Raw genomic sequence first — 7271 nt, forward strand, 5'->3', positions numbered from 1 at the left:
TACCTGACCCTGGTGGTTGATGACCAACTGTCTGAAAAAGCCATTTAAAAATCAAATTATGAAGTGGAATAAAAATTAAAAGTATTTGAAAATTAAGATTTAAGTTTGACCTCAATTTGAACAATAGGAGCCTCTGGGTATACGGTTGCTAGAGGGAGTTCAACCTCACTAGTTTGGATCTTATGCTTTTCATATTCAAGAAGCGCCTACAAATAATAACTTTCAATAATTGATTATTTTTCGAACTACCCGATACATGACAATAGGAGCCTCTGTGAAACATTTTCATATTTCCATTTTGACTATCACTTCTGAACAAGAGTTGCCTCTTTTCAGAATATGTCAAAATGGTCCTCTCGAAAAATTTACACAATACTTCCAATTGTCCCTGAGCAACCAATCTTTGGTAAGCCTTAGATTGTCATCGACAATTGCTTAATCAAATTAGTCATATCCAGTTCTAGTACTTTTTCCCTCTTAATGCTCTAGGCATTTGGAAAATTTTAGAAAAGATAAATATTATAGCACATGCAATCGATCCTATATCTGAAGCATATGGGACACGATTCATGATGTCTCACATAAAGACATGATACTAGACCAGTCTTTTGCTATAATATTTTTATTTCTATTTGCCATGTTCTCATAGTTCAGATTATGAAAACGGATGCCACAATCATAATAAAATTTTAGAACGCAAATAACGTTCCCATATATAGAATTTCCTTATGTTGAACCATTCCAACATAACATATATATATATATATATATATATATATATATATATATATATATATATATATATATACTTGACTAAATTTGATTAAATCTCACGATCTAAGCTTTTAGATTTGAATGAAATATAATTTCCTCTCTCTTAATTATAGCAAAACAAAATTTTCCCAATTGAAACTTTTGTTCTCTATAATTTGCAATCCTCACTTGCAACACTTATTATAATTATCATGCTCCCACTAACATGATGATTATTAGCATAACACTTATGCTCCCACTAACTTTGACATGTACTTAGAAATCAGCTGGACTTCTAGAAATCAATACTTTATTGACTTTCTTACCAAAGTTCAGATTTATGATACGAGATGCTTTGATAAAACTTTATCACAATCATACACCTTTCCTTAGATAGCACACATGTGTGTCTAAACAATTTCAGAACTATGAAAAGGGATGTCGTAATCATAGTCTTAATTGTTTAGAACTTTTTCATTCCTCACAAGTCCATGTTAGTGTGCCAGTTAGCCACATACGCTCCACTAACGACTTTGAGAATGAAAATATCACAATTTCTATCTACTTAAAAGCTACTTAGTGAAAGCGTTTCCTCACCATCATTTTCATGAATCGGAGAGAAACCTGATGACACTTAGATTTTATGATGTATGTGTTCCTATCCATGTGAATTTTTCAAAACCATAATCACAGGACAAGGTTAGTGACAAATCCAAACTCATATGGATTGAACTTGTGAGGTCTTAACTTCTTGCCACCTGGTAGCACAAGGGCCTGCTATTGCTTCCAAGTTGTTATGCAACCAATAGAATACTCATAACACATATGCAAAGCCAACTTTAACTAGAATGGGCACAAATATAGAATATATTAACACGATAGGTTATAAACCTCAAGTCATGTGCTAGTGATAAACTACATGTTTTATTCTTGATTAGACTCTTTCAAGATCTTTTAGACTCCCACTGTCCTCTTGAGACTCTCTTGCCAAGATCCATTCCTTGACAAACAAATATTCAAGAGATAGTGTGGATTCTTATCAAGGAAAACACTTCACACAATTGGCCTTAGTTGGTCTTTTTTTATCCAAAACATCACAACTTACCAATTTCAAATGTATAAGAGTAGAAAACATTTTACTCTTACATTTGACAAGTGTTATAAACCTTCTTTAAGATATGTCACTCAAGTTACAATCTTGGAGTATGACTCTAAGACTTGTTTTGGAATGAAGTATGACTCATCTTCTTGATTTAACCACTTCAACAATTCATTACTCCTCTTCTTAGCTATAAGAATGCACTAAGATGTCCTTAGAGGATGAATTGTGATATGGTCTTACAATCATTAAGATGATCATAAAACATGATACTAAAGTACTCTCCCATCTTTTCAAATTTGAGAAACTTTTTATCTTTCTACCAAATTTGATTCTTCTCATTCGTTCTGCCATACATCGAAACTTTTTCAATGCTTAAGAATTATACTTAAACTTGTAAGTATAACCATATTTACTAAACTTTAGTAAATCATGACGAATAGTTTTATCGAACTTTTGTGGTGGAAATGATTAGTGCACAAGAATGTGTACTCGATACCATAGTCCTTCACTTGACTCACATATACATGTGAACAAGGAATTAGTCTTAATTTTCCAATGATGAAAATTCTCATTCATCATACTATATAATTTTCATGATTCCAAGTTTCGGTCCAATTGAAACTTGGGTGATGAGAATCTTTTCTTATTTGGTAAATTTAGACACTACCACAAATGAAAGAATCAAATTCACATTTCCATTATTGCTAGAAACATACAAACATCACTTTCTCATAAATGCCATTGCAAGGAGAGATAATAAAATAAAACAAAATTTTATTTATTTATAAAATACGGAAAAACTTTTTCCTTACAATGCAACTTTAAATGAAAACTATGTTATTACATATTTTCTAGCAATCTATCATAACTCCTAAGTAGTAGCTCAAGAATCCGATCTTCGAACCATGTGATTGAAATCCATCTTCGCGATCAGATTCAACATACTCTTTCTTTAAGTTTCCTTCCCTTTACTTGATCTTGACATACATCAAAATGTATTAAAAATCTCCAAATAGGAACTTAACTGAGTTAGATAGAGGACTTACCTGAAGTAGAGTCAAGATTTTTTACTAGACCTTCTCTTAGATCTTTCAGGTAATTAGGGCAGCTTCGCAACCAATACTCATTTCTTTGGCAATAGAACCATATGGACTCTTTGGGAATGGTACACTGGACTATCTCAGACTTGCCTTTCTCTTTACCATTTGGTCAACCGAGTTGACTATGGCCGATCCATTTCCATTGCAAAGAGAAAGTTTCCTAGATTTCCAAGGTTACCATTGTCAAAGTCCATGGTAGATTGGGAAGTTGATCTTCTAATCACATTTTCTTTACCAATGCTCCAAATCATTGTTGATCCAGCAACACCAAGCAAATAGATAAGACCATTGAGGGTCATATCATAGTCTGTTACATAGTAGTCCCAAAGGAAACTCACTATGTGACCTAGAAAGTGATTCAACAACCAACTTTCTCAAGACTTTGACACCCAACTCTCTCGGCTTATCAATATGTGACTTCATCTCCAAGATGTGAGCACACATAGACCTTGCTTGTTAATAGGGCTTGAGTGACCTTGAACTTTATGGGTTAGGGAGAATCATTGGAGGAGGTAGAGGAAGTTAAGAATGATTTGCGGGACATCATCTTCATTGGGAAAGCTTTTTCCAAGAGTTTTGGGAAGATCATAATTGTCTGAACCAGATATCTTTTGGGAGATATTCAAGATAGTTGATTTAAAGTCCTTAATATAACACCCAATATGAAATATTAAGGCTAGGACCCAACACAATATTTTATAACTTGGAAGAGGGATTCCGTAATCCAAGCTATAGAATATTTGAAGGTAGGCGAATGACGATTCACCAATTTCCACCATGAAAAACGAAATAATTTATTAGGTTTTAATTGGATTTGAAACTCCTAGATCTTTTGAGATTCATTGAACTTTTCAATGGCATGTTTCAATCTCGATAGTTCCCTCTCAAATTTTGTGACTCGGATGCCGAGGATCACAAAACAAGGTGTGATAACAATGTAAATATACTTGGTACCCTTAATATTTACCACTCAATCGATGTGCCGGTTAACCACATGCGCTCCACCGATACTATGATAAACATTAATTTACCCTTTGCCTACCTTGTTAAAACAAGTTAGTGTGTCGGTTAACCACACACGCTCCACTAATCGACTTAAGCAAAGTGCAAAGTGTGATTTCATGGGTTAGCACCATATTCACATTTTCCTAAATAACTAAGATTGGGAATTCATAATAGTTTAGTTACTTAGTATTATCATTAATACTTTTAATGAGGGGAGAATTGTAGTCCTTGTATTACCCGTTCGGCTAACGACCCTCCACCAGTTAAGGAAGTGGTGGGTGAGAGTGGACACCCATTAAACTGCCATTTTATAGGCAGTAACCTTATACCCCCCTCATAGACCGGTTTCGTGAATGAGACCTACTAACGGTAAGACTGACTTTTTTCTTATACATATATATAAATTATTAACTTATAATACTATAAAGTATAAGGTTTGAATTTTAACTTTTAAAATTCTAAGGGCTTAACTTGGAATTAAAGTATTCATAAGGAGAAACTTTACAAATTCCAAAACTTGAGGGCAAGTTTTGAACTATTCAAAAACTTTTTAATTCCATAACTTATGTGTTTAAAGTAGTTTTAATGAAAAACTTTTCAAGTTCCATAACTTGAGGATAAGTTATGGTAGACTTTAAAACATTTAAAAATGAGACTCTCCATTTTTCATAACTTATGGAAATCTTATGAGTTTTTAAGAATCATAAATGTGAATTTTCATATAACTTGAGAACAAGTTACAAAAACACATTTTATGAATAACTTTTAGATCAATTTGTATTGAAAACACATTATCACATAATTTTTCAATTAATCTAAGAAAACTCATAAGAACAAGATAATTCACATCAAACAATTTTCATGTAATTAGCCTAATCATTAAACTAATACAAAACATGAATATATTGAAAATTATCTTTTGAATTGGATTAGAATGAACATTACCACATCAAAAACAGGTTTTATAAGTCCAAAACAGTTTAAGGTAATGATTCTAGACCAATTCCAGCCAAAAACCTCAAATATATGTTGTCTGGGGGTCCAACTCATCGAGTGCATGAACCAAATCGACGAGTTGGATGATTTTACACATGGACTCGTCGAGTCCACCGTCCAGGATAGCAAAAAATCGAATTTTTCAGCATTTTCAGCAATTTGCATCAAGTATAATTGAACCTAGTTACGAACAAAAAACTGGGGCTACGACCCAGTTGTACACTCCCTTCGTTCTACGAACCCTTGTTGATTCTGAACTTCGTTCGCGAAGGCGCCGGACTTTTGATGGGCCAGCCCTTTTTTATGCGCTGTTTTCCCAAAGAAGCTTTGCTCCTCTGGGTGCTAGGCGCTTCCGTGGTTCGCGAGAAGGAAAAAGGACTCATCCTTTGTTGCATCTGGCGCGAGATGATAAAGAGAGAGCTTCGTCTATCGATGAAAAGCCTAAGCTCTGATACCACTGAAGGGTTTTGAGCATTATAACACTCCTAAGATATTGTTCTAACTAGCATAATATGAAGAGCATATAATGTAAATTCTAGTAGAATCACATACCTCTTTGTTATAGCTTGATTCCATGGAGCTTAAGAGCCTAGTTCCTCAAATGTGACACCTCAAATGGTTCACACAACATCGCCAACATATTGGAATAACTTGAGAGAAAATGTTCCTATGCTCAAATCGGCTAGTCCTCATGTGTACATACACTAGTGCCAATTTCTTGAGCCATGGGGTCCTTATATATTATGGCTATTAGGGTTTCACCATGTAACTCATGTCTTTCCATATTCTTCATGCTTTATTGGTTAAAACCCCCATGGAGTATCCATGGGTTACTCCATGGGTTTAGCCTAACATGAAGAACTATGAATCATAAGCCCACATAGATAAGAATGAATGATTTACACAATCAACCCCATATATTTAATTAGTCTCCTTTTGATCACAAAGTTAATTCCAAATTCATTCTTAATCAATATTAATTAAATAATATGATTTCATATTAATATATTAGAACTTATAATATATTAAAAATCATAAATATCCTTTTTTCACAAAAGTCTATCCCAATTATTCCGATGTCATGCAACCCAAATGGACCATGCCAATATTTTTCCCTTTAGAGGTGATCATTCTGGGACAAAGAAGAGATAGCTCACTAAACCTGGATATGTATGCGTCGATATTGGAGTTTTGAACCGTGTTCCACAACTCTTGTTCCATCTTCTGAATTTCACCTCTAGGACAATATTCTGCCAACATCATCTCCTTAAGCTCTTCCCAGGGCATCGCGTTCACCATCGGGAGTGTTATGGCCTCTACGTGGCCATTCCACCAGGAGAAGGATTGATCAATGAATGTGCAGGCTACGAACTTGACCTTACACTCATCTAGACACCAGCAGATTTCAAAAACGGATTCTACTTTCTCAATCCATCGCTTCAGGGGTATTACGCCTCCTGTCCCATTAAAGGTTCGAGGTTTGGCGTTGGTGAAGTCCTTGTAGGTGCATGTTTGATCGGCTCCGTGGTTTGTTCCTTGATTTGTGCTTCCGGTTCCCTGTTCGTTGTCTTCTCCATTGTTTCCATTGCGAATCTGCGCAAGTGTTGCAGTAACCGCAGGGGACACTACTGCTTGGAATGCAACCGAGTTTACTTCTGGCGGGGTTGGTGTTGTCTTGTTTCCACGTTTGGGTCTTTGAGGCATCTTTCTGTCATGGAACGAAAAGATGTTGAGTGCCTATTGTTTTGCGAGTTTGGGATCCCCTAGACTAGGCGTATCGAGTGTATATTTAAGTAATTTCATGCATTAGAATAAAACAAGGAAGTAAAACACATAGCAGATGACAACGTCATGATAAAAACATAAAGAATTTTTCATTAATACTAATTGTTTTGATACATGAAAATTTGCCAGAAGGCATACGGTACTTGGACTAATATAAAATCCGGAAGGATGACGACCCTATGAGTAGTGTGATCATTTAAACATAAGGTCGATAGTACATAACATAGTACACCTAAGGGAAACTTAATACTATTGAGAGATACTCTGGTCCTGATCATACTGAGAAGTGCCTAATGGTGGTAGCGAAGTCATATCCTAAAATGTTGTGCTAATAACTAAGCCATCTCGGTCATCTCTTCGATGACCTCATCCCTTTCCTGCTCAGCTTGCACGGCTCGTGCCTCCATAGCAAATAGCTGCTGCCGAAGTGTGGCAACCTCTGCTTCTAGAGGACGATCCTCATCAATGGGGTTCACTGGTGGAGCAGGGTGGTCCTAGTGTGCTTCATCGTTAGGTGGTTCGACGGGGGA

This window comes from Lactuca saligna, chromosome 3, assembly GCF_052625555.1.
Source record: "Lactuca saligna cultivar CGN05327 chromosome 3, ASM5262555v1, whole genome shotgun sequence".
Classification (NCBI taxonomy): Eukaryota; Viridiplantae; Streptophyta; class Magnoliopsida; order Asterales; family Asteraceae; genus Lactuca; species Lactuca saligna.